This window comes from Rhipicephalus microplus, chromosome 3, assembly GCF_043290135.1.
Source record: "Rhipicephalus microplus isolate Deutch F79 chromosome 3, USDA_Rmic, whole genome shotgun sequence".
In the NCBI taxonomy this organism is placed as follows: domain Eukaryota; kingdom Metazoa; phylum Arthropoda; class Arachnida; order Ixodida; family Ixodidae; genus Rhipicephalus; species Rhipicephalus microplus.
In genome coordinates, this window is record NC_134702.1 from 26,207,915 (window position 1) to 26,235,228 (window position 27,314).

Genomic DNA, 27,314 nt, shown 5'->3' on the forward strand with positions numbered 1-27,314 from the left:
TTTATGATGGAGGCGGAAATGTTGTAGTACCGTACGTGTGCTCAGATTTGAGTGCACATTAAAGAATCCCAAGTGGTCAAAATTTCCGGAGCCCTCCACTACGGCGTATCTCATAATCATGTCGTGGTTTTGCGTCGTTAAACCCCACAAATCAATCAAATAAACCAACGCCGACTTTTCGCCAACAACCAAGGACGCCGACATCCACATTTATGAAGTAATAAGCTAGGTAACGTCATCGTGTTTAAAGAGAAAAAAAGACGCTGAATACACCGACTGTTATAGTGTCACGTGATTCGTACAGTGCATGGATTTGTGAACAGTGACTGTCTGAGGTAGAGCCGCCTTATTGACTGTGAGAATACAGAAAGTTGATAAAGGCTGTATAGCGAAGAGGAAGAAACGCTATATTTTGTATCGGTAACCCTCTCTGATGACAACTAGTGCGGCTTTCTCTACCGCTCATTGGATGCCGCTCTCTCTGCAGGGTCCACTGATGTTAGCTTCATGCTGATGAAACTACCGGCCGACTTCTACAACAGCGCGTAATAATAAACTCCTTTACACAGCGCACTTGTTTCACTCTGGTTTGAGCGCATCGAGTCGAATGTGAAATTTTACGCTATGATGCGCAGACTCTGTCGCACTCACAGGAGCTGGTTGAGCTTAAGCTTGTATACGCTGTCGTATACCTTTTCAGAAGGCGGATATCATTGTGAGTGTACTTGGCGGGAAAAATTAGACGAGGCCGGGAAGATCTTGAGCCGACGGCCGGGAATAGCATCTGCGAGACCTTGCCTGTGACGACCTTGACCGCTGTGGCGGCACTGCCAAACGGGTGGCGCGACCATGTCTCCTAAAATAAGCCTGCACACAGACACACACACACACATCATGCAAGCCAGCCGAAGCATTCTACTTGCTGTCGCGCCCACTGGGCGTCAGAAATGCTGGCCCCAGACACGTATAATGTAGGCGGGAAGACATCGCCAGCGTGACGCTTCGACCCCCCACGGTGGCAGTGGTGTTGCCTGCACACTGACTCGAAGCTAGTTTGTAGACAAGTGGGAGTTGCGGTCCTCCATTTGCGAGGTTGTCGTAAATAACCGCATAGCAAGCGTACAATATAGGCTGTGTTCGTATACCCGACACGCAAGATGGCTAAATACCGTGTCGAAGTCGGCGAGTATCGAAGAGAACAACGATGCTGGGTAACTGTGCTGCACAAACGAGATAGTGGTCAAGCATGAACGGTGAAGACGCTGTGGAAATAGACGGCCACTTGCAGCCTTGAATGGAATCGGCTTCGGAAACGTACGCATAGCAGTACATCCCGGCAAGGTTCTCTTATGGCTTTGTCACGCATGTCTTGGAAATGTGTCGTGAGCAAAGTGATGTCGCTGCATATGCGTTAGTTGAAGTAACGCAATGATACCGTGGCGATTTTCATTTCACCTTCGTTGGAAGGCGACGCACCAGTGCTTTAAAGATGAAGTTATAATTATGCGATCAGCGGGCACAGAAAAAAAAAAGACGTAAGAAATTGGCGGACTGCTATGTAGCGGTGGCATAGAAGAAGGAAGAGGTGTGCAAGAGGACATTAGTGGCGGAGCGACCCTGGGACAGCGTAACGAAAAAAAAAAAAAAGAAATGAGTCAGCTGAAGGCGTTTCAGGTTACGGCGGTGCGTGCTTTGTTGGGTAAGAGTCGGGGGCGGCGCGTATGTATAGAGCCGTCGTTATATGCGCGGGCTGTTGCAGACGACCGTGTAGCATGCAGACGAGGGCTTTGTAGCAGACGACCGCGCGCGCGTAGCAGACGAGGGAAATGCCTCATCAGGAAGACATGAAAGGAACTCCCTTTGCTCTGCAAGTATAACGCGACTGCTTTGGAGGCCGTGAGAAGCGCTTGCATTTGAGGTCGGCAAGAGAGCGACACGCCTAGGCCTGGTCAGAAAGCGACGTGCGCCGCCGCTGTGGCCCACAAGGACGTCCACGCTCCGTGCGTCAGAAAAATAGACGCGTGCCGGACCTCTCGCTCGGGCCGGTGATCGTCTGGCTATCTCCCGTGATCGTCTGGCTTTCTCCCGTGATCGTCTGGCGCTCGCGATGTCGTCTGCTATCTCCTCGTGCCGAAAGGATGCGTCGGGTTGGTTGTGTCGGGTTGCGGCTATGAACGGGGTTCGCTTCTTTTTCTAAGAAGCCTGGATTAATTGCCCTTGTCACGTGACGGCGATAAGAGTGGCGGTCGTGTCTAGATCTGCTTTGCGGAAGCTTCCTTAACTACGGGGCAATAAAATGTTTATGACGCGAGAACATATGGCGACGCGTCTTCATAATAGAGACGGTGAGATGTTGTGAAGCTGCTTCTAAATTGACGACGGTGCGGGTTTCAGGTTGCGGTGAAGATTACGCGCATCACGCGCGCGTTGACTTTGTGCGCGGCAACGTCTTTATACGCCAGGGTCGCTTTCCCTTGTTGTTGTTGTTGTTGTTGCCCCTTCGCACTGGCACTTACCCACTATGGGGGATTGGCCATGAAATCTAGAAGTAGCCTATATGAGATCTACTAAAAGGTTTATCCTAAATGAAAAACTAATGATATAATAGAAAAGAATAATTAACTAGAAAAAGAATATTAAACTAAACAAATAATTGAAGATTGAATCAAGAAGAGTAAAGGTGAGGTAATACTACAGTGTAAGACAGAAATTTTGAGTAGACCAGACAATCGAGCTTATCTCACCCGGTCACAATCAAATGAATATGCAAATTTCATTCAAAATTAGACAAGTGTCGTCAGAAATATATTTAAGCAGGCATTATTATGACATGCGCTTTGATTCTCGAATGAAATTGCATACAGCATCGAATACGCTCCTGTGGCAATGTCCCAAGCTAAAGGCACCGAAACTTAGAACATTATCTGCAGTTAAATTTAATCCTACTGCGTGAAACGGAACAATTAAAAGTCTTTTCCTAATTAATGAATAGTTTTTACATGTTATAAAGTAATGCTCTATTGTTTCCGTTTCTTCACAAAATGGACACAGGGGGGATATCGCCAGACCAGCTCTGTGCAAGTAAAAGTTTAATGGAGGGACACGACATCGAAATTTGGTTAAAATAACTTCTAACTTTTTAGATTGACTCCACTGAGGTTTCCAGGGATATGTAAGGTGCTGATAGTCCGTATATTTAGTAATATTTTCCATCATATCCGTATAAATAGCCAATTTTCTATATCTGATCGACACTATGTGTTCCGATTCTGGTAGTACCGAGATCACAGGGCCATCAAGTGTGGCTCGAGATAGTGAATCGGCCATTTCATTCAAACGTATGCCACAGTGTCCCGGGACCCAGACTAACTTCAGGAACTTCACATGAGGTGGAACTAATGTTTGTAATGTCGCTAGAGCTCTTGATTGTTCTGAAGCTGTGAGAGTAGTACACAGCGAAAGAGAATCAGTAATTATCATTGCACTCTCTTCGTTTGAAGGAAGTTTTCGTAGCGCTAAAATAATAGCCAAGAGCTCAGCTTCGAAAACCGGAGTGAAGTCTGGTAGTCTTACCGAGAATGACCAACCGAGGTAATCTGAGACGATTCCTACTGCTGCCTTTTCTTTATTCACAGAAGCGTCTGTGGCTATTATGTTCTTTATTTCCGCATGAGCTATGTAATCTTCTAACCTGTCATTTAAGTAACTCGAAGATTGAAACTTAGATAGTGGGGGAAAAATTTCATCACATTCTATCGTAATATTGTGATTTAATGCTTTGGTTCCAATTACCGATCTGATATCCACCTTTATGCTTTCCAGTTTCTTTTGTACAAAAATAATCTGGGGAGTACGAAAGCGTGGCCAGTGAGCGAGGAAGAAGGCGTCGGGTTCACTAATAAAGGCATATGCAGACCGTCTCGCTGATAAGCCGTAAAATTTCAAGTATGTTTGTACAGTTAGGATACGGAATCGGCAAAGAATAGTTGGTATGCGAGCTTCCTGATATAGTACATTAATAGCGACATACCTGGGGAGTCGCAAACACAAACGTAACGCTTCTCGCTCTAATAGAACTAACGGTTTAATTTTGTACGTAGGGCCACCCGAAAATAATATACACCCAAATTCTAGTATTGGGCGCATGTACATTTTATATATCATTAATAAGGTGTGTCTACGTAACCCATATTTTCTGTTGCTCAACCTTCGCAATAAGCCTGATGCTCGTTGTGCCTTTGCCACGATATAGTCTATGTGAGGGCTCCAGTTAAGTTTCTCGTTATAAATAATGCCCAAATATTTGATAGACTCTACTTGTGGAATCGGTTCCTGATTATAAAGTACTGAAATTTGAATAGAATCTGCTATAGGGAACACCAGGAGCGCACTTTTACTGATGTTTAGAGACAATGAAATTGAATGCAGCCAAATTTCAAGAGAATACATGTACTTTTGCAATTTTTGATGCAAAGAATAAATGTCACTGTCTGCAACGAAAAATGCAATGTCGTCTGCATAAATGTAGACAGTGATATCTCGTTCAATGGGAATAGAGCTCATCAACACATTGAATAACAGCGGAGATAGGACCGCCCCTTGAGGTACTCCACGTTGCTGTTTGAATTTAGATGAGTGACATCCATCCTTTGCACAATAAAATTCTCTCGATTTTAGAAACTCTGCTACCCAATCAACAATATATCGCGGAAAGTCACATTCGTGTAACGAGTTCAATAAAATTGAGTGCTCAACGCTGTCATAAGCTTTAGCTATGTCTAGTGTTACTAGTACCGCGTATTGTCGTCTTTTTCGGGCAAGCTGTATTCGGCTCTCTAAGTCGGCATGAGCACACCAAATTGAGCATTCGCTACGAAAACCTATTTGAAATGGTTTCAATATTAGCTTGTCAGCCATCCAAACTTTTATTCTATTATTGAGAACTCTCTCTATAATTTTGATCAGGTGAGATGTTAGAGAGATTGGTCTGATGTTGTCAATGTTAAAACCTGACCCTTGTTTTTTTAATATGGGAATCACTCTAGCTATTTTCCAGTCATGTGGTATCCAGGCATTGCTTAAGGAATAGTTTATAAGGTTGAGGACGTCGCCGGGTGATATCTGGAATAAAATTTTAATCATAGGAACTGTTATACCGTCAGGACCAGGAGCCGAAGAGGGTAAGTTTCTAATTACGCTTGACATTTCGGACAATGTCACTTTTTCGTAGTCAGTCTTTATAGAGGACTTTTGCCAGTTGATTGTCAAAGTCGACGAAAATCTGTTAGCTAGACCTCTTCCGATTGTCTCCAACGAATTAGTCATTTCTTCCGTCGATAACCTGTCATAATCAGAGTTAGCTAGAGACGGCAGAATTTTGCGCGATCTCATATATCGGAATAACGCTTTCTTATTTCTAGGTTTGGAAAGAAAGTCGAAATGTTTTTTGTCATAGTCTTCTTTAGCTTTAGCCACGGTGCGCTTAAATGTAGCAGCAATAAATTTGTAATCTGCCCAATTTTTGGGGGACTGATTATGAATTAGCTGCTTCCAAGCTGCTTGTCGTCGTCTATGATCACGAGAGCACTCAGAATTCCACCACTGGCTACAAGGCTTTCTCGTATCAGACTCAATAGAAAATTCTGCTTTTTTGAACGTTCTTTTAATTACCGCACTTAATTTCATGGCTTTATTTTCATCGTTGTCTTCAGTGGGAGTAGTCAAAGCAACTTCTAGGTCATTTTTAAATTTGGAATAATTGATAAAGGTTCGAGCTTGGGAGCAAGATGGAATAATGGGGCAAGAAATTTCAAACAGTACTGGTAAATGGTCACTGTTGGTGGCGCAGTCTAGAGTAGTCCAAGATACGCTAGAAATACCCGAGCTTATAAAACTCAAATCTAAGGCAGAGCGGGATCGGTCTCGGATAAATGTGGGAGTTCTAGCGTTGAGGCATGATAAATTATGGTCTATAGACCAGTCCCACAAGCGTTGTCCACATTGATCAGTCCTAAAACCCCAACTAGTGTGGTGAGAATTAAAATCTCCAACCATAATTTTTTCTGTGCACCACGAATTAACAGCCATGTCTAAACATCGCGTGTCTTGTACACCCAGAGGAAAGTAAAGATTTACTAGAGAGAAGGGAGAGCATCCAGGCAAGGTGATGTCTAAGGCGAAAATTTCACATTCGGGGGATATACGTTTGTACGAAGTTTTGATCTTTGAACTAATTTTATTATTGACAAAGAACGCTAAACCTCCACCTTTGGATGGGCGATCCAGGCGAAAAGACCGGAAATTAGGTAGGTAAAACAAATTATGTGCTGACAGCCACGTTTCTTGCAGTGCAATAATGTCTGGATTGAATTTACAAGATAAATACAATAAATCTGTACTAGCTGAATGAATAGATCGGCAGTTCCAATGAAGAATTTTGATAGAACCTATCATTTTGACAGAATTGTTTCGGCAACTACCTTATCTAAAATGCTGTCTTTAAGAAAATCGCTCTTCGATAGGTTCTCCTTCTGGTATTTTTTGTTTTTTGAATGTTTTGAAGAGCCAGTGTTTTTGGAGACAGGTGATCGAGTGCGCTTTAGGGATTTGATGTCCATGTCCATATCTTCAGAATCCTGACCATCCTCTAGTATGTCTTCACTTATCCTCTGGTTGTCTGTACAAGAGGGCCCTGCAGCCTGTATTTCTGAAGGAGATGACTCTGCGTCTGCTTCACTTGGTGGGAGAGTTACGTTGTCTTGGGAAGTATCCTTCATATCTCTTTGTGGCCCATATATTTGCGTCAACTGAGTGGCTACAATATGAGATAAGGAGTCACAAAGGGTGGTGGCCAGGCGATCTATAGCTTTCTCCATCGCTTTTTCAATCATGTCTGCAATGGACACTGAAAGAGAAGCTTCTAAAGTTGCATTATGTCGGGCTGCAACACCAGCATATCCCTGGGTTCTTGCCTGAATTTCAGCGATGGCGTCTTTTCGTGAACAGCGTCTGCGATCAACAATTTCCAGAATTTGAGTCTCCCGCGCTTTGGCTGAGCAATTAGCGTTATCTGCGCAGTGCTGCTCATGACAGAGACAACACTTTTCTTCAGTACAATTGCATTCATTTGCAGTATGTGCCTCACCACATTTTCGGCATCTGGGAGCTGACCTACATCCTTTTAAAGTGTGTCCATAGCGCCAACATTTCTGACACTGGAGGGGACGAGGTGACAGCTGTTCGACTCTGAATATTAAAGGCCACGCCTTGATTTCAGTGGGGCGAATCGACCCGGCAAATGTGACAATTACAGACTCAGTAGGGATCTTTGTCTGTTCTACAACTCGTGAGCATCTATAAACTGCAATTGCACCTGCCTCAGAGAACATCTCTAGGACCTCAGCTGGAGTCATGTTAATGTCTACGCCTCGGACAATACCTCTGACGCATGCTAGGTGAGGAGGAATGAAGGCGCTCACCGGATTGGTAGCAAACATCGAGCATTTAAGTAAGTCTTTGACACAGAGCTGGTCAGGAGAAAAGCAGACAATGCCTCCCTTGCCAAACTGCCGGACCTCTGTGATGGTGTGATAGTGAGTTGTCGCTGCTTTGAGTTCCGACTGGATCAACTTAGGGTTTTTCATCTTAATGACTCCGTCGTTGCTTGGGACTAGGGCCACAGGAACGGAAGCGACGCCATTGCGCAGGAACCGGTCCACTGGTAGCTCCTGCGGTGAAAGAGAAGCAGACCAGAGATAAGTCCCTGGTCCAGGCGAAGAAAGCGGCATCTATCTGGATTGACTAGCCAGAAGGGTACTAGCTAATCAATGCTAAGGCTTTAGATACGCCTATCCAAGAAGAAATTCAGTAGTGGCTACTCAGATTTCAGCCAAACCCCCAGAGTAAGCAAGCGAGCAAGTGGCCGATCAAGAAGCGCGCTGAAGCGACTTTCCCTAGGTGTTGCACTTCATCGTTCTTCTGTAGCATTGCACTTCATCTTTCGCTAGGAAAAGATTTTGGCGCTTATACTAAACTAGCTTCGTAAACATGTGCAGTAAAATGTAACAATACTAACAAAAAAAGCATATGTTACCAAATGATAAAGTTAACGGATATATTAAATTCGTAATGCATATGTTAAAAGGCGAAATGAACTTTACATACTAATTCATTTTGTAGTGTGAAAGAATATATACTTATACGTCGATTATAGTTTACTATACATCGCGAAATATTCGGCAAATTTGTGAAGGGATCGCTCATTACCTTCCGCTCATTACCTTCCGGTAACTATAGACGTCAGACTGCCCAGACGGTGCTGAAAAAAAAAGAAGAAACAGGCAGTGCTCTTATTGCAGCCCTAGCTTGAACTGCCCAGAGAAAAGAGAGCCGTTCTCAAGCAACTGCGCAAATTAAGGCCCCAGAGTACACAATCAAGCAACGCACGTCAACGAGTTCGAGGCGAACCTTCCGATGTCCGTTCACTATAGCGCCTAAATGTGTTAAACTTGTGTATAGACATATTTCAAAACGATGAAGCTCATGCAGGTCAGCTTAGTTTGCTGCGTATCTTATCATCAGTGGTACAAGGCTTGCTTTATCAGGGACAAATGACCCCGGCGATTCTCAGCTCGTCAGATGCGGTCTGCTGGAAGGGAGGGGGGGGGAGGCCACGTTCTCAGTCAACCATGTGGGTGGGGGGCGCAAAGGCAGCCCCATATATTGACATAATAATGCTTCGCCGCTCCCACTGGAAGGAAACCCTGCGCATCTCTCTCTCTCTCTCTCTCTCTCTGTGTGTGTGTGTGTGTGTGTGTGTGTGTGTGTGCGTGTGCGCGCGTAGCTGCGTTCATATTTGTGTTCGTCTACGTGCATGCGTATATATGCATGTATGTGTATACTATATATTGGTTGCCTCTCACATGTGGGCAAATGGCGGGGCCGTATTAGATGTAGCGCTTGCGCCTTGCACCTTATCTAATCACGCCGTTGTCCTCGTGAACCAAGCGCAGCCAGTGCGGCGCTGTACAGTTGCATAGCACAGTCCTTCGCTCCCAAGGCACAGATAGATTAAGACGCTTGTTGCCGTCGCCACCCGCTCTTCCAGTGTACGACTCTCGTTTGCTTAGTATAGAGATTGATTGATACGTGGGGTTTAACGTCTCAAACGCACCATATGATTGTGATTATGAGAGACGCTGTAGGGGAGGACTCCGAAAATTTCGACCACCTGGGGTTCTTAAACGTGCACCCAAATCTGAGCACACGGGTCTCCAGAATTTTCACCTTCATCTAAAACGCAGCCGGCACAGCCGGGATTCAATACCGCTACCCGTGGGTCACCAGCCGAGTATTTTAGCCACTAGACCACCGCGACGGAGCTCCTTAAAATAGAGTTGCATGCGATGATTGCCATCACTGAGATGTGAATCGTACTGTCTTGTCAACTGATGTCTACATATGTAAAGCGGTTAGCTATTCCGTTAGAGGTCGCAAATACGAGGATCTCAACAAGGTCGCCTTCTAAGGGCCTTGCGATTTCTGTTTGGCTTTTGTTCTGTTTTATGTTTGCGTTTTGAGTTGGCTGTTGTCAGTATGAAGCACGTATACGCTTGTAGCCGTTCGTTGTTGCAATCTGATTGTGGCCGCTTGACTTTCTCGATGACATTGAAAGTAATTGCTTTTTCTTCTTTCTTATCTCGAGTGGACGGAGAAAGCTCGAATGGACGGAGAAAGTAGCATGGGTCTAAAGATATTGTGGCGGAAGTACATGCGTGAGAGAGCGTTCACAAATTAACGGAAAGGAAACACCGGGCGATGTCGCTGAAGAAACAGGTTGACTACCGAAGTACTGCGTACACACAGGCTAGAGGGTATACGTACTCGAAACCTGCCGGTGAATTTCTTTCCTTAAAGAGGGCAGCTTATCAGGGAATAAAGCAATCGCGAAAAGGGTATCCCCCCCTTTTTTTTGTTCAGGTCGTACCGGCTTGTATGCAATCCGTTGTTCCCTACACAATTCTTGCTCCCTCCCCAACCACCCAATATGAGATAGCAACTCCGCTATCTGTTCTCGCATACCTCTCCAGTTTTCCTTCCTTTCGCTTATCTATCTATCTATCTATCTATCTATCTATCTATCTATCTATCTATCTATCTATCTATCTATCTATCTATCTATCTATCTATCTATCTATCTATCTATCTATCTATCAATCTATCTATCAATCTATCTATCTATCTATCTATCTATCTATCTATCTATCTATCTATCTATCTATCTATCTATCTATCCTGCCCGTCTGCCAACACGCACCCATAACCACCCGCAATACACACACACACACACACACACACACACACACACACACACACACACACACACACACACACACACACAAACACACACACACACACACACACTCGCACGTGCGAGCGCCCAGGTACGCCGGGCGAAATGCTTTCAAGAACTTAAAAACCACAGCGACGCGTACCTATACGTACCACGTGCTATGAAGCAATCACCTTATTTACATTTGTCGTTTCCGCGGTTTTTCGTTTTATCTCGCGGAACACGTACAGGCGTAGGTTGGGGCCTCTGTTTCCATTATCTCGATCGTGTCGCTCTATGTTCGCTGTCGTGTTTACCAGTCCTTACTGTAGCCGCGCAGGCGGGCGACGTGTGATATCGTATTCATGACACGATGCCAAGCGAAAGCGCGTACAGTTGGTAGTTTGCGGCGTAAGCGCGTGCTTGTTACTTGGGCGTCGTCGGCAGTCACATAGGCCCTGCGCACGCAAGACGCGTTAGCGCCTTCTCCATTTTAGTTTACTCCTTGAAAAAAATTTTGTTACGCTCGGTCATAGGCGTTGGCAGAGTTCTCCTCAAAGAGAGCAAGGCCGCCTTCCCCCACCGCTTCCTACACAGCACCTGACGTGACCAAAATGAAGGAAGCTTGTCAGGGGCGGGGGTGCAAGAATGAAAATTAGCTATGACTTGCTGCTCGCCATGGCTTACGTTCGGTCTTCATTTTTGTGGTGACGAAAACGGGAAGTAAACCTCTCTTTCCAATGCGACATCATACGTCTTCAGCAGCTTTGATCGTGCGAGAACATACACGACCATAACTGCTCACGTAGTAATATGTGAAAGCGTTAGGATTGACGGAAAGTACTTCCACTGATGGCACACGTACGACTGAGTAACTCTGCAGGGCTTGACTGCCCTTGAGGTGGTCAAGAAAGGAAGGAAGGAAAATAGGGGGAAAAGAATGGCAGGGAGGTTAACCAGCCTGACGTGCTCAGAGAGATAGGAAGGGGAGGGGGGCACAACTGCTTATGCTTTTGTTTGTTTGGTTTGGTCGCCTTGAAGAACTTGGTTCATACCCACAAGGGAGAAGGCCACGTTGTACCCTATAACGCAAATTTTGTACAATGCTCGTTAAAAGAGAGGGCAATCAGATAAGCACAAGATGACTAATAACGTGCATTAAATAAAGAAAGTGAAGTGGGCAAAATGATTAAGTTGGCCAGATTTTTTAATAGAAAAAAAGGAAGGAGGGGGTCACAGAATTGAATTTATCTGGCGGTACCACTATAGGAGCGCTTTTATCTATAATAACTCGAAGGTGAAATACATATGCTTCTTTCTCTTCTCAGTCTACCCAAATTTGTCACAGAGCTCTCACTTTGAAATGGCATGCCCTCGGCGGTTCGTCAAGTACATTCACCGGAAGAGACCCAAAGATGTCGTTTTCCTCCTCATAACCTTCAGAACCTCGACCTTAGTCGATCCCAGGAAATATTCATATGACAGTTATAGTTTACCGCACTTAGCGGGATAGGTGGCTTAGCGTGGTCGAAGTGAGCATGCACAGTAACGTACGTGACCCGTACCGCTCGCGGTAAGCCCGCTATTTTTCAGATTTAACGTTACCGTATAAGCGTGGTGTACGTAGCGTACATGAACATATGTTGGCGCTTTCAGACGCTCGCATTGAAGTGATTTTGGCATAGTTGTTCAAAGATTCACATCTTTCGCAGCAAACGACTGTTTAGAATGGCTTCGCCTGCAACCTTCAATAAGCTTCAATGATTGAGTATTACGGATAAGCTAGCGTAATTTTTGAGATAGCTCCCCGTTTCGAACGACTGTAAGCCTAACTAGAAGATTGATGTAAGCAACTCGGCAGCATAACTATTTTATGCGTGTTTGATATTTATTACCGCTAAAACAGACTTGTAACATAGTTTTGTGCGGTGACACATTCAAACATTCTCGTTTTCTTCTTCTTTTCACTGTTCTTTATTTATCTACCCCCCTATACGTTGCGCAACCATCCCAGCTGGGGTAGACTAACTGTTTTTGCTACCTTTGGGCAGCAGAGTAGCGCATTTGTTTTCCAATGCCGATAGCGGGCATGCACTGGGAAGAAGCTGGTGCACAGGCCGCGCCCCTCCGAAAGCAGTTGCCGTCCACTTGGAATCTACCAAGTTACCGTCGTGCGTTGTGTAGCTCGTTAGCTACAAACTGGGGCTTTTGTTTCTTCTAGGTTCGTGTCCTGAGACTTCGACAGCCAAGTATGTGCGTGTATAAGGCCCCATTTTCGAAAAAAAAAACATGCTGAAATAATCAAACTACAGGCTTAGTGGGCCGCTGTTTGAATCTTGGAGGACCCTTATGTTATGTTTGTCAGTTGTTGCTTGCCTTTCATAGCTGGCGCCACTTGACCATGCAGCAGCGGCAGTGCGTTTATTCGACATAGGCTACGCCTTCGCGCTGTGCGTACCAAACAGTAAAAAAAAAAAATGGTTTCAAATCTTCATGCTACACCGCAAATGTCGTCGAAAGACGATAGTCTTGCGTCTGGAGAGAGTGAACAAAACGTTTATTTGATGTTTTGCGCAAGAAAATCGGTGAATGGTATTCTGCAAACGCTGCGTTAGAGTGCCTCGAGCGTGTAGCGGAGGCGAACGAGCGCATCGAGGGACGTTAGACACAAGTGCCATCTGACAGTTATCTTCAAAAACAAAGGCGTGCAGCCCGCGGAGAAAGATGCGTGCCAGTCTCGGAGGTGATAAGGTGTAGAACGCAAAGCGACGGGCATGTGCAACCACCGTGACGTCGTAGCAAAGCGTTGGAAAGACCTTTTTGAGCATCGCGTTGCACTGTCAGCGCAGCGCGATTAAATGCTACATTCCTTAGAGTTACTCGTGTGTGCCTCTTCTAGTATAAAGGCAGACATACAAAACATCGGCGTGTTGTTATGGTGCCTCAGATATGCGCAATATTTGCTTCTTTAATTGACAATCGCACAACTATGAACGCTAAACCTTGAGAAATATTGGTGGGCGCTGCGGATGGGGTTGGCCATTTGGTGCCGTTTGAGCTATCGTTAGGGCGGACAAACAGACAAATATACAGACAGACAGGCAGGCAGGCCAAAATTTTTCCGTCGAAGGTCCCCAAGAAAGACTATCGTCTTCAAAATGCTTTTGAACTCCCGTGGCGCAGTTCCGAAAAAAAGGTGTTTCTTCTTTGTTCGCTGGTCGTCGGCACGCCAGGCACGTTGACTGGCGATCGGCTACACGCTTCGTCGATCGGCGACACGCTTAATAAGCAAGTCGCCTGAAAAAACAGAGCTCGGCTTCGTCGCGTACCTATGGCGGACCCATGTGCTACTCTGCTTCCGTAGAGAGCATATACACTTACTCTAAGCTGGGGCACGTAAACACTATCCCGCTAAACTAAAAGACTTTGTAAGCAACGAACGTTTGCTGCACGGTAACGTTACTACTTCAGGAAGAGGAGGAGGAGAAAGATGGAAGGGGGAAGGAGCTCCCGCTATCACGCTAACGGTAAACTATAACTGTCTATCGACAAAGTGCTCGCAGACGCAGCCACTACTCCGCATAAGTGCAGACTCTTGCTGAGCGTAACGGGGGCATTGGCACCTCTACCATCTGCGTATGTACCTCTTGCCCCTCATTCGTGCATAGCCAGCTTGGAAGCACCTCATTGTACACTGTCCTGCCTTACATCTTTACCGAAAAGACAGTGCCGTTTTTCTACGTCCAGATTTCGAAGTGGCACAAAAAGGAGACTTACTCGAGAACACACATCAGCTCGGCACATTAGCCCCCTTCAGAATTAGTAACGGCTCGGCGCGGCTGATTCAGTGCGCGCCTATAACACCCCTCCCCTTCCTCCAACCGCCGCATCAGTTACCTTCGGTCCTCCATTTCCCTAATAATAATAATAAAAAAGTTGGCTCTGATCCGTGTCTCCTACAGGGAGAGAGAAACAATTAGGTGCATCATTCCTCAAGGACAATAAGTATATAATAAAAGAACCCATCTCTCTCAGTCGATTGTATTCACCGAGTCCCTTTCCCCGAAAGCTTGCTGCACCCAAAGAGGCTGCTGCATATATCTACGGTTTTGCTCTGCCTGCGGGATCGACCCGACTTTGACCGAGCGAAGACTTCATGCGATGGCATCTTAAAGACGTCGCAAGTTTCGGCCACCTGTGCCGTCATGGTATCATTACATTTCGGGCCACTTTGCGTTGACGCCGATGGGAATCTAAGGTTTTCGCCTTGAAAAGAAAACTTGCGTAATCACGGAAGGACTCATCGACAGTCTACGCGCTATTCTCTTCTTCCAGGCATTTCGGTTTCAACAATATTGATTCAGTTTATGGCGCTCGGCTGTTCACCCGTAGGTCGCGGGTTCGATGCTGGCCGAGGCGGTCACACTTTGATGGAGACCGAATGACAGAGGCCTGTGTACTGCGTCATGTCAGTGCAGGTTAGACACCAGATGAACCCCACTACGCCTCCCACTACGGCGTATATCATAATGATATCATTGTTTTGAGATGTGAATTGACAAAAATAATAATAATAATAATAATAATAATAATAATAATAATAATAATAATAATAATAATAATAATAATAATAATAATAATAATAATAATAATAATAATAATAATAATAATAATAATAATATTATTATTATTATTATTATTATTATTATTATTATTATTATTATTATTATTATTATTATTATTTCAATGCACTACCTGACTGAATTTTTTTTCAGCGAGTTCAAAAAGGCAATTCAAGAAATTACTCGCTAAGCTGTAAAATCACACGGTCTATTTGTATGCCACGTATGCTCTGTGTCCCTCCTTTGTTCCTCTTTTTTATTTACTGCCTGTAAAAAAAGTAATGGTCTCAATCGTTTTTCTGCTCGCTAATAAGAAACAACAGTAGTTTTGTTACCTTGTATCCAGATCCCTGTAACCGGCTCTGCCGGGCCTATAGTCGCACAAGTCCTGGGGACTTAGACAGGCCCGTTTTTTTTTTGTATTTCCTATGGATGTGTACAATAAAGCATTATTATTATTATTATTATTATTATTATTATTATTATTATTATTATTATTATTATCATTATTACATGGGCTCAGTGTTGTTGTGGGGCACGCTTGCGGTCGTATAGGTAGTACAACGGGGCCGATGGGCGGGAGCTCTGTGTTGCAACTCTGGAACACATTAAATTGCTCGACGCCTTTAATCGCCACCATGGCATGCCCGCAGAACAGGAAATGTCAAAAGATTGGACACGGAAGAAACGCCCGAAGCCCCTTAGGCACCACTTGCTTGTGTTTACGGCGCGTAGTCATGCACGCACAAACATGCAAACACGAGCGCGTGCACTCGTGTCACGTACGTGCACACGCACACACACACTCACACCTAAACGACTCTCGCATTCTCTTCCGCATGCATTCGTAAGTGCTGTCCCCGTTTGTGCTTAAACTTGGGGGAGAGGAGGCGGGGCCTTATAGAGAGAGAGGTGGTGGCATCAAGCGTGTGCCGCGCACGAGAGGGCGCTTGAAGCAGATAGATACAATAAAGCTTTTTATAAGCATCGCTGGGAAGCATAATAACAGCTACCATAATGTAAATCTGGTCGTACTCCCCCCTAAATTACGACGCTACCTTGCAGTTGTGTTGCTGAAAGGCGGAAGGATCCTTGACGCCTCACGGGAAAAAAAAAAAAACGTTTACAATAGAGGCGAAAAAGGAAAGAAGAAAGCAAGCAAGCAAGCAAAAAAGAAAGAAGGAATGAATGAATGAATGAATGAATGAAAGAAAGAAAGGAAGAAAGAAAGAAAGAAAGGAAGAAAGAAAGGAAGAAAGAAAGCACTCTTGACGGCGGGCTCATTTAGACTGTTCCGAACGGGCCATCTCGTCACACCTTGTGAAGAAGGCTTCTTTTCACGGTGGGCCCCGCCACGGTGATCTAGTGGCTAAGGTACTCGGCTGCTGACCCGCAGGTCGCGGGATCAAATCCCGGCTGTGGCGGCTGCATTTCCGATGGAGGCGGAAATGTTGTAGGCCCGTGTACTCAGATTTGGGTGCACGTTAAAGAACCCCAGGTGGTCGAAATTTCCGGAGCCCTCCACTACGGCGTCCCTCATATAGTGGTTTTGGGACGTTAAACCCCACAAATCAATCAATCAATCAATCTTTTCACGGTGCGCCGCTCTCGCCACTTATACGCCGCACAGAACTCTTCATTAAAAGCGAGCTGCGTTCCCGAAGTCTTTTATGGCGCGGCGATTCGTAAGTCGCGTTTTTTTTTTTTGGCCCGTTCAACCTTTCATACCTGCACACCCAATGCGTGACTGACAAGGCTGTGAAGTCAGAAGCTGTCAGATGTAACTGCATCTGCATGTCTTGTGCAAAGAACGCGAAGAAAATCGTGGCGGGGAACAAACGCCTTATTTAGGTGCTGAGCCCGGCGCTTGGTTTCCCAAAGGATCGAACACTTTACACGATTTAGCTATATACAAACTAGAGTGCTTACAAACGCCTGCGAGCAGCCAATATTGTTCCTCTAACGCCCGAAAGAATTGCTCCCATATGTACATTTTACGCCTTCTATTCGATTATTTCCTTGGTGGAGAAGTTGTAGACAGTTTTTGGTAGATGGCTGACCGGAAAGCAATGGCAATAATAATAATAATAATAATAATAATAATAATAATAATAATAATAATAATAATAATGTAGCTGTTCTACATCCTGGAAGGATGACATGATTGTGAGTACCGCTGTAGTGGAGGCCTACGGAAGTTTTGACTAACTGGTGTTCTTTAAAGCGCGCCTAGGTGCACAGACCCCGACCATATCACCTTCATCGAAATGCCGCCGACGCGGCCACAATTTGATCGCACGAACTTCAGGCCAGCAAATCGACCACCGTATCCACTAGACCAACAAGGCGGGCAGCTGACCGCGAGACGCAAAACAGGGAGGGATTGCTGGCTCAGATTGATAGGTTACCCCGCCTGTACAAAACACCTGAACCAACAGCCAAGCAACAATATTTCAATAATTTCGGTTGCATATAGTGCGATGAATTTCACTGATCCTAAGATGTTAGTTAACACTAACACAACCAGGTTTGTGGCTAATAATAACTTTTTACTTCCTAAGGTTCGTACTAACTATGGTAAATCAACTTCTCTCTTCTGTACCATCACCATATGGAATAATTCGCCCACTTCGCTAAAATGCAGTTTCCTTAATTTCATTTAAAAACTCATTAAAATAGTACCTGTTAAATAGTTGATCTATATCCTTTGTGTTGTTTTATGCTGTATTATTTGTTTTTTTGATTCCATGCCGTTTTGTTCTCATTCTGCTTTGTATGTTTTTTTCTACGATACTAACAGCTGCTTGTGCTTTTATTATTTGTAATCATCACCGAGGGTCCCGATGCAGTCGTCTACTTTGGGACCCTCGTCTGTATATTTTAATCCCTGTAAAATCCTTTTATGACATGATAATAAACAGATTGATTGATTGATTGATTGATTGATTGACGTTCTTCTCTCCCTCTTGTTCTTGTTTTCTGTCTTCTTTGGTTTGCTAGATAAAATAATTAGTTCAATTTATAGTAACTCACTGTAATTAGCGGAGTATACAGTAAGCGTCCTTCACCCAAATCGTATTCTACACTCGGTCTTGAGAAATCTGCCTCGGCTATATGCTTTGCGTCGTCTGTTGCCAAGTGTCCCAACAGGCGATGCGCGGTACTATAATGACGCGGCGCCATAGAAACGACCCGAATGGCGGCGGCAGCATCGCATCCTTTCCTTCTCTCCCCGAATTATTAAACATGCTTCCCGGCGCAGCAACCATCGCTACTGGAAGCACGTCTCAAAGACCCATCGCGGCTCAGACGACGCGAAGAGTGGCCAGACGTCGGCCACCGCCATTATGCAGGAAGGAGACGGCAAACCGCCCCCCTTTGTGCAGGAGAAGCCGAGCAAGACACGCGAATTAGGCCTCGTAATTGTCGTAATAATGGCGCACTGTTGACGAAACTAATTGGCCGGAATTAACAAGACGCACGCTGTCGCTTTTAATTGGCCGAGCGTTGTTAGGGCGCTTGCTTGCATAGTGGCGCGTTTTTTTTTTTTCGAGAGGGAAAGACACCCCCCTCCCCTCCTCTCGTCCTTTAAGGTCAGTCGTCTTCTGCGTTTGTCGCCAAGGGAGCAGGAGTTGACGGTCATGCGTGTTTGCGGTCGCAGCGACATAGGTGGCGCTGTCTCCGAGTATATGTAAAGGGCTTCACCCTATAGTTCATGATGATGGTGCAGAGTTTTTCAAAGCACTGGGGTTTCGGGACAGGGACGGAAATATAGACTTTAAGCGGGTAGACTTAACTAGAAGTAGGTTATCGGATTGGCGGCTAAAGTCAAGGCACGAGTGAAAATTAAACCCTTCACTGCAAAGTACGAAACCTCAACCTCACTATTTAAAGAAAAAAAAAGATAAATCTAATGGTTAGTTCACTAAGTATTACGGCTAGGTGGCGTTAGCCACCGCCTGATCTAAAGGGTAACTCATATTAATCCATCCATCCATCCATCACCCATGTGCTTCACTGCCGCGAAACGAGGTTTCTATATAGTCGCTGATGACGTAATGCGATGACGTCAACGGCTATCCTCGCGATCGTTCGATTCGCGAGTGTTCAAAAGACTGGCGGACGTCGTCGTATTAATGATTTGACAGGTTTAGAAACAGAATCGCAAAATCCAATGCATATATGAAGGTACAACATGTTCGGACGCGGACCTCTCAATATAGGAGCCATCGGAGGGCCTTATATAACGAACTTTGGTAAGTACAGAAACAGATTGCTTAGACAGGTCCGGATTTGCTATACTTACAGAAATTCTATAAGTTGATAAAGATACATACAAAAACACGAATAAAGAAAACGAGAAAGAACTGAATAAAATAGTAATTAATGTGACATAAGCGGGTATGTTTTCACTGTGGCAATGTGCGATCCCGATAAACCGTAACTGCATTGTTTGTTATGTAAATTTCTTCTTGTATACTATGGGCATTATGAAACTCACAAGTTGGTTTGGGTAAGGGAGCAGGGCGCGGACTCGTGGTTTACGCTGCATCGCTTGCTGCTTGACAAAAGGTAAGATCGCGTTGTATAATGACGTGGGCCGATGCTGGTTGCAAAGGCAGAAAGCTTCAGTGCCTAATCTAATACGCGTGCTTATCGTCTTGCCTTGTTTTATCGAGCTCATTAGGTGTGAAGTGCTACTATGTAAAAAAAAAAGAAATTGCCAACAATCATGAATTAGCTGGGACGGCCACTCTTTTCGAAGCGACCCAAAGCGCCAACGTTTCCGTTTGAATGAAGACCTTTGCCATGTCTTATACATGAGTAATCTTTGAAAGTGGTTTGCCATCAGAATGGAAGGAATTATTGTTCATACAGGTCTCCATGACGACTGAAATCTGCACGCAGATTCTGAATCATTGAGCTTCCATTCCACGGTTATGTTTGAACACATGGTGACCGCGTGAGTTGCCTCACGAAGAAAAAAAAGAAAGATTACTTGGTAACTTGGACGTCTGTGTAGCCGTCAAACATAGTTATAAAAAAAGAGAATAGAACGAGGACCGTCATGTGCGGTTAGTGCCAGTCACGAAAGGCTCACTGGCTGTGTTTCTCAAAACCATTGTCTACACGACGAATGCAAGTTGTTTAGATGTTTGCCCCTAAGTGGCCCACTCTCGATGTACACTTCCATATGTTTCGTTTGTGGGTAATCAACACCGATCACGTCCAGCTTGAATTTCAGTAACCGTACCTGTGGCAATATTCGAAGGATCTGAGAGAGTTGTCACAGAAAGCCTGTCGGCCCAGAGGAACATCCCGGACCGTCCGAAACAAAACGACCCTTGGCGTCAACTGCGCAGTTAAGTACGCGGCAACGGGCTGCGCCGTATCATGTTCGGGTATTTATTTCCAGGCGGGACTGCTGCCAGCGGTGGTCTCAATTTACGGGCTCACGCTGCAACAGTCGCAGTTTTATACAAATAACGCTGACTCATTTTTATTGTTACGTTTTTATTGCCTTACTTTAGCTTAAGCCGAGGATGCTTAACAAGTTAGAAATATCATTACCACGCGCTCTATCGACCAAAACAGGATCGCCACGCTGCCTTCGAGTGACATCGTGAACCTGAAACGCTAAATGCGAGCAGCAGTTTCCAGGCGTGGAAGAACGAACTTTACATCATAACCGCGGGCAGATAGGAGTGGAGGCGGCCTATCGTTCGCAATTGTACGCTTACTGCACAGAACTCGCAAAGATGTGTCGTATTGGAGTTAAGGCCTCTGTCCACCTCTCTGGTACACTGGTCACAACGCAAAGCTGTTGACCTGCAGGTCGGGGCTTCGATCTAGGTGGCGTCGGTGGTGGTCCCACTTCAATGGTAGTGAGACGTTGAACAACACGAGTTGGTGGAAATTCGCGTAGCTTTCGCTGACAGCGTTCTTCATAATCATACAGAAGTTTGGTTCCTCAGAAAAAAAATAATAATAATAATATTACACCTCCTTAATGTACGTACACATTGTTGCACCACCGGATGAATAGCCAAGGACATGCGCCGAGTCGTGTGTGCCCAGGTTTTGGAAACGTACTTCAGTGATAAGACTAAGCACGCTCTTTCAAGATTGCCCATATTCCACAGTCACTTCTCGCTCTTTGTTGCTGAGCAAGTTCCAGAACTTCACTGACCCGTCCGTTTGCGAAATGCTGAACGTGAACTGAGCTCGCCAATCTGTTCTCCTGTTGTTACCCGGCGAGGCAGACGATTCCTGCTAGCAATGCTTGAAATCTGCATTTGTGTCGTACCTTCATTTCTACTGTAGCTTTTTTTCCCCTGTCGTCTGCTGTTGCTGATATAGCTTTTCATGTTTTCTTGAAGCAAGTGAGACAACAATTTTGTAAGTAATATTTTGTTGTATTAAGGTTGTCGACTATGCTGTACACAATGATCGCGTATACGCATATATAGTACGTACACTCACGCGCGCACATATCATGAAAAACTTCGTTCATGATATGTCATTCAGGCATACACTCTTCGAAAACACCAACAGTATTTTTGAAGCAGGTGCTCTATAGGAGACAATTTGCCACGACGAACACTTACAAGTTCTCGCTGTTGTGAAGCCTTTCATGATCACGATGCTCGTTCTCCTCAACAGAATGGCAGCCCCGTCAGAAATCTCTGGATTCCTTGGAGCCAGTCTTTGCAAGGTTTTTAACATTTCGGGTTCCAGTCGACCATTAGGTAATCAGACAATTACGGTGGAACTGATCTCAGATATTTCTCGTTTGTGACTGCCCGTGTGGGCGCGTATTACTTCTTCGCTTTTTCCTTCTTTCCTGTTCTCTCTTTTCTTGCTTTCTCTATACTTTTCACCCGCGTAGGGTTGCAAACCGGTAGCAACCAGGTTAACCTCCCGACCTTTCCTTTGCATTTATCTCTCTCGCTCTATCTGGTTGTGGTGCTTATTTATACAGCCCAACCCACTTATAACGATACCGATTTCAACAATATATTGGTCATAACAATGGAAAAGCTGCTGCACCCTCAACTTTTGTATGTTTTCTATGGCGAAATATACCGCTTACTACAATGCTCGTATTCAATGTTGTCGCTTACAACATTGAATTCTGGATTTCGGGTGGCTATGCCGAGAGGTATTAGAGTACAAAATTCTGAAAAAGAAAGAATAAAACAAGAAATGCAAGCTCCCGAACCCTTGCCCACAACTCCAATGTCCGCTGGCCCCTTAAACTTTTTGGTAGTCTTCACTGCGTACTGTTTCAGCATTGCGGCAAAGATAACTTTTGAAATCCGCTACAATTCGGGTGTGGTCATGACTTCGGTTCGGTTGGTACACTTTCTGAAGCGCAATTTGAGTCAAACGCCGAAACTAGGAAGAATTTCCATGACCGAAACTTCAGACGTTGTCATACATTGGGACATGTGGTAGTCCCGTGAGAGCATCCGAATTTGATGATGATGATTATGCTCCTTGGCTCATGTGCACCTACCCACTCTGGGGGATTTGCCATGAGTCGGGCGGATCATACATGCTGAATTTACATCCGAATTCTCAAGCATGTGCGAAAAATCGGCAGCTTTGTCATCTTCATCACTGATGTCAGTTGGCGTGTGCATCCGATAATATAGGTTTTTCACAGCCGCACGTCGTCCCACTAATGTACTTTGTTTCGTGCTACCAGTTTAGAGCAAGTATCGGTTATGACGATGAACTTTTCGTGGCATAGGAGTATTGTTATAAGTGAGTTTGATTGTAGTTTACTAATAATAACAATAATGAACAGCTACGCATAGCTGGCTAATTGATCGTGCATTATACCCCTTACAATCGTGCTTATTTGGTCTACGGGCTCGCTAATCCGGCTGAAAAATTGGAGCCACATAAAAGCTCACCTGAGTTGAACGTTTAAGCGGCTACTCACTGAGCTGTTCGAGGAACCACGTGATCTCTGCCCCGTTCCCACCCCCGAACTGAAGCGTGGTGCTGGAAGCGAAGCGGCAAAAACGTTTTTCTTTGAGCTATATTTGGTTCGCAAGCGAGATGTTTGTTGAAGCGAAGTCTTGCGTTGGTTTATGTTGACAAGGCCCGAGTACATTCGTTAGCAGAAGGAGCTGGAACACCGCATTCATTTTTATCCGACTATTAAGTGTAGAGATCTGATAAATGGAAGTGGAAGAATGATGGCGTGTAAACATGACGTATTGAAATGTCGTAGATGTCTTTCCACCTGATCTTATAATGTTCTGAACGCTTCTGCACTAGCCAACTGCATTTAGGCAGTATCACTTTGAAAGGTAATTGATGATTGATTGACATGTGGGGTTTAACGTCCCAAAACCACCATATGGATGGTTATGAGAGGCGCCGTAGTGGAGGGCTCCGGAAATTTCGACCACCTGGGGTTCTTTAACGTGCACCCAAATCTTAGCACACGGGCCTACAAAATTTCCACCTCCACTGGAAATGCAGCCGCCGCAGCCGGGATCACATTGAAAGGTAATTTCATTGTTCTAGCTGATATCGCTGACGACTGAACCCGTTAAAGGGAAGTCTATCTGTTGCCCAAAATTTAATTGTTTTTCGGAATTGACCACACGGACATGTTATGAGCGGACGATTTCGGCTAGCCGAGCTTAAAAATAAGCGCCGCCGTCACAACGGCGTTCGATCGTGCTCGAAATATAGGTCGTATAATTCAAGAAGTTAACAAACGGTGGCTGGTGAAGCACTTTGTGACGGTCGATCAACGCAATCGTTTCAAGGCGACAGGTGCAGGCTGTTAAATGTGCCGCCATATTTACGCACCGCTGCGCACTGTAATGGTACGTAATCACATCAGCACGCGATTTCACCCGCGATGAGTCCGTCTCGGTTGCTCGGCTGACCAATGGTTGCCCGTTAGGGCGGCGGGCGTCCAGTTTATCACGGGCGTGTCGTTCGCGTCGTGAACGCGTTTATTTCGTGGACGCCAGTTTATGGTGGTCTCCTCGCTGAAATCACGATTGAAATGCATTTGGTGTGACGGTTTTGTGCACTAAGCGGTGTCCCCGTCCAACAAATTTCATTCGCATTTTTTTTTTAGCCTTGGGAAGTCCTCTCCACACGTGCCAGTCTTTCTTTCAAAATCAGACTGCAACTTGGTCTCTTTTGGTTTTTGTGGTTTTGGTCTGTTTGGTTGGTGGTTTTAATACGATGATATGAACTTGGAGCTATAGAGATGGTAGTTAGGAGATGGTAGGAGATGGTAGATGGTAGTGCTATAGAGATGGTAGTTAGAAAACTATCGCAGCAGGCGCGTCGGTGGTCCTCCTGTTTATGTGTGATTCGATCATTAATATTACTAACAATATCTGGGTTTTCACGTATCGCAACAACAACACTATTGTGAGGCATGCTGAAGTGTAGGGCTCCGGAAAGTTCTACCACCTATAGGGTTATTTAACGTGTGTAAACCCAAGTACGAACATCTAGCGTCGCGCCTCCCTCAGGGTGCGACAGCCGTGGTCGAAATTGAAAGCGCGACTTCCGTGCGAGCAGCTGAGCAGCGTAATTACAGTGCCGCTGGGGCAGCAGACTGGAGGCTTGGGCAGTCCTTCAGGCTCTCAAACACGTGGACCGAACACATCTCGCTAGCGGCCTGACGTGCATTTTACCGTTATTATCCCGTTTTTTTCGTTTTTTTTTATTTTCTCAACAGGTATGTGCACGCACTGGGGTAATCTTGTGGCTATGGTGCCAGACAGCTGACCCAAGGGTCTCTTGAAGGGCTAGTTGGTACATGATACTGAGAGGAACAGCGCAAAAAAAAAAACAACAACAACGAGACGGATAAAGATTGAACACACTTGAACAGCGCTTGTGTCGTGTGTTCAATCTTTCTCCGTCCCGTGTTTTAGATGCGGAGCATCTTATACTCGCGCCTTGTAGTGCGCCGTCCGCGCCGTCCGCGCCGTCCACACCGCTTCTCGAACATTCGACAGCTGACGCGCGCGCATGCGCCGTCGCGCCGTCGCCCACTCTTCCACCATCTGTGCATCCCTTCCTCCTCTACACACCGCGCGCGCTTCACTCCTCCACCATCTGTGCACCCTTCCTCCTCTACACACCGCGTTGGACATCTACAATTCTTCTGATTCTCCAGTGGACGCGCATGTGGCGTCGCGCTTCGAGAACATTCAACAGCTGACACTGCATGCGCCGTCGTGCTGTATATATACTCAAGGTCGGCGCTCGCTCGCTCAGTTGCCGCTCGTCGGTTGGTTTGTACGGCGCGTCGACGTCCAAGGTCGCGGTGAAATGAATTCCAACGAATCCACAAACACAATGATCGACGTCCCTTCGACCAGCGCCGCCCTTTCGCATACGTGTGTACGTGTTCACTCATTTAACACCCCCTCCTACAACCACGTTAACCAATTTAGCCATCGACCCAAGTAAGTCGCAATTTAACACCCCATTTCACAACCACGTTAACCAATTTAGCCATCGACCCAAGTAAGTCGCACTTTAACACCCCGTTAACCAATTATATGCTCCGCATCCTCCTCAGTGTTCCCCCGAGGGAAGCTGCGGGCAATTTTTGCGCTGTTCCCCTCAGCAGACCCAACTGTCGCAAAATCGAATGCTGCCCCCCCTCCCTCCCCCGCCTGTGTTTAGATGGATGACAGAAGGCGTTGGGATTATACTTAATTGCACGGTAAAAGACACCAGGTGGTCGAAATTTCCCGAGCTCTATAAACTACACTGCCTCTCTCGCTCTCGCATTGTGGTTTTGGACGTAAAATTTCATGGATGAATGGTCAAACTTCATTAACAGTATTGAGAAACGCGACTAGCGCGCAGTGCATTTCTTCAAGGTTTGGGCGGGCAGGCTGAGGCAGGCCACCGCATCCTGGCATCTCTGGATGGCCCAGAGTTGATCCCCTTTGTTGAGGCTTCTGATGGCGGAGGAGCACCACCAGTCCAGATCGGCTTGATCGCTGCCCAGTAACTGTGGGCATCGCCAGACGATGCGCTCTAAATTAGCTACCTCCCTATAACGGGGGCACAAGCTACTGTGGTAACTATCCGGATAAATGTTATCAAAGAGAAGTTTCGATACGAATCAATTAATTAAATATTAAGTATTTTCCAGAGCTACACAAATATGATTGGTCTCTCGCATTTTTCTTTGTGGGGCGCGCTCACCATGTGTTAAACATAACCGTTCAACAGAGAACCCATATTTCGTTTACATGCTCTTAAACTGCGCAAAATGACGAGAACACGAATAAGGACACAGACAGACCAATTGACGCCAGCGTAGTGGGTGAACAATAGAGCGCATATTTCAGGATTGCCATCCATATTTTTCTAATTCCGAAAATAGATATTGATATATTTTTTCGTATACTTATGCCAGATTTTCTTCTTTGGTTAACCATGTATGGATTGGGCGAAAGGCTTTCTTTCATATTTACAAAGGTGTACTCATTTCGCATTGGTATGGCAGACACTCCTACATGCGACTACTGCGGAGCTGAAAAGATCATCGAACACGTCCTGTGCAGCTGCGCTTGCTACGACACACAGCGATGCCAGCTCTGGATGGTTTTGAATCAACTTGACCCCGGACCATTTTGTGTGCAGAAGATACTAGGACCTTGGGCATCTGCCTCAGTTGTGCAGAAAGCAACTAAAGCACTGCTACTTTACCTAAAGTCAACAAACCTGAGCGACCGCCTGTAGACTGTGTGTGCTGCCCGAGTGTGCTCGTGATAGTGTGTACCTTCTCATCTCTCTGCAACCTCTTTTCTCCCCTTTATCCCTTCCCCAGTGCAGGGTAGCAAACCGGATGTGTGTCTGGTTAACCTCCCTGCCTTTCTTTGCATCTTTATCTCTCTCTCTTTCTTTCAGACGGCATCGTCAGCTGACACGTCGTTCAACGTTTATAAATTAGCGTTAAATATCGTTGCGCGTTTCTGTCACCTTCTTCGAAAACACAAACAGCACATGGTCAAGGTACGATCACGACAACTGCAGGTCACACCATTTTCTAAGTATGATTTTGGAAGAAAACCAGAAGCCATCGACAAAGCCAAAGTCGCATGAGGTCGGCAAGAGGCGCTGTTCTGGAAACCGTCGCAACGGCCAATATGCGCAGATGGAGGAGCATCAGCCATTTAGCTGCTCCCTTGAGTCTTGTCTTGTCTTGTCTTGTCTCCTAGGAGATCTTGGCTCATACCCACATGGTGGATTGGCCACACTGTACCTCATAATAGATCATTTTTTACAACGCTTGCTAGAAATAATAAAGAGAAATTAGATAGGAACAATAATAATGTTCCTTTGAA

At 45.4% G+C, this 27,314-nt stretch overlaps 1 protein-coding gene across 1 annotated transcript in view; it reads left to right on the forward strand.

The window, feature by feature from the left end:
• The window catches only part of sog (chordin short gastrulation), a 308,185-nt gene that overhangs the window by 89,119 nt on the left and 191,752 nt on the right, over positions 1–27,314 (forward strand). The gene's annotated exons all lie outside the window — the stretch shown is intronic.